General features: G+C 43.6%; 2 non-coding genes across 2 annotated transcripts; both read right to left on the bottom strand.

Moving 5' to 3' along the window:
• Positions 1–279: 279 nt before the first annotated feature.
• LOC129117018 (5S ribosomal RNA) lies at positions 280–398 on the bottom strand. Its single transcript, XR_008533752.1, has one exon. It is a non-coding gene; the product is annotated as a 5S ribosomal RNA (ribosomal RNA).
• A 233-nt stretch (positions 399–631) lies between these two features.
• On the bottom strand, positions 632–751 carry LOC129117019 (5S ribosomal RNA). The gene has a single exon (XR_008533753.1). It is a non-coding gene; the product is annotated as a 5S ribosomal RNA (ribosomal RNA).
• Between the last annotated feature and the right edge of the window lie 475 nt (positions 752–1,226).

The raw sequence follows: 1,226 nt of genomic DNA, 5'->3' as shown, positions 1-1,226 counted from the left end.
AGCTTTTAAATGTCAAATCAGAATGTACAAAGTGGCTATAAGGATCACAAATGTAGTGCAGTAAAAATATTAATATTTACTGTTGAAATGTAGAATACGTTAGCATAAAATTGAAAAGAAAATGATCGATGAGCTTAGGAATGATGAAAGCCATCATTTAACTGGATTTGTGTCATTTCTATACCGGCAAGTCATGATCTAGCTATATCCTTCCCACCCTGTCGGTGTCCACTGAAAAAGCAGCAGCGCCCTCTGCTTTTTGTAAAGAGGAGTGAAAAAAGCTTACAGCACCTGGTATTCCCAGGCGGTCTCCCATCCAAGTACTGACCAGGCCCGACCCTGCTTAGCTTCCGAGATCAGACGAGATCGGGCGTGTTCAGGGTGGTATGGCCGTAAGCAAATATTGTGCCTACCAAAGGGCCTTTTAAAGATACTATATCACCACGCTTTGCTCTTTATAAAATTGAAAGAAAATGATCGATGAGCTTAGGAATGATGAAAGCCATCATTTAACTGGATTTGTGTCATTTCTATACCGGCAAGTCATGATCTAGCTATATCCTTCCCACCCTGTCGGTGTCCACTGAAAAAGCAGCAGCGCCCTCTGCTTTTTGTAAAGAGGAGTGAAAAAAGCTTACAGCACCTGGTATTCCCAGGCGGTCTCCCATCCAAGTACTGACCAGGCCCGACCCTGCTTAGCTTCCGAGATCAGACGAGATCGGGGCGTGTTCAGGGTGGTATGGCCGTAAGCAAATATTGTGCCTACCAAAGGGCCTTTTAAAGATACTATATCACCACGCTTTGCTCTTTCGTCTATACAGGAGCGCCTGCAGATTTCCAGACACACTCACAGCTTTTAAATGTCAAATCAGAATGTACAAAGTGGCTATAAGGATCACAAAATGTAGTGCAGTAAAAATATTAATATTTACTGTTGAAATGTAGAATACGTTAGCATAAAATTGAAAAGAAAATGATCGATGAGCTTAGGAATGATGAAAGCCATCATTTAACTGGATTTGTGTCATTTCTATACCTGCAAGTCATGTTCTAGCTATTTCCTTCCCACCCTGTCGGTGTCCACTGAAAAAGCAGCAGCGCCCTCTGCTTTTTGTAAAGAGGAGTGAAAAAGCTTACAGCACCTGGTATTCCCAGGCGGTCTCCCATCCAAGTACTGACCAGGCCCGACCCTGCTTAGCTTCCGAGATCAGGCGAGATCGGGCGTG

The sequence above is a fragment of the Anoplopoma fimbria genome, unplaced genomic scaffold, assembly GCF_027596085.1.
Source record: "Anoplopoma fimbria isolate UVic2021 breed Golden Eagle Sablefish unplaced genomic scaffold, Afim_UVic_2022 Un_contig_979_pilon_pilon, whole genome shotgun sequence".
In the NCBI taxonomy this organism is placed as follows: domain Eukaryota; kingdom Metazoa; phylum Chordata; class Actinopteri; order Perciformes; family Anoplopomatidae; genus Anoplopoma; species Anoplopoma fimbria.
This window is presented reverse-complemented; position numbering and strand designations above follow the sequence as displayed.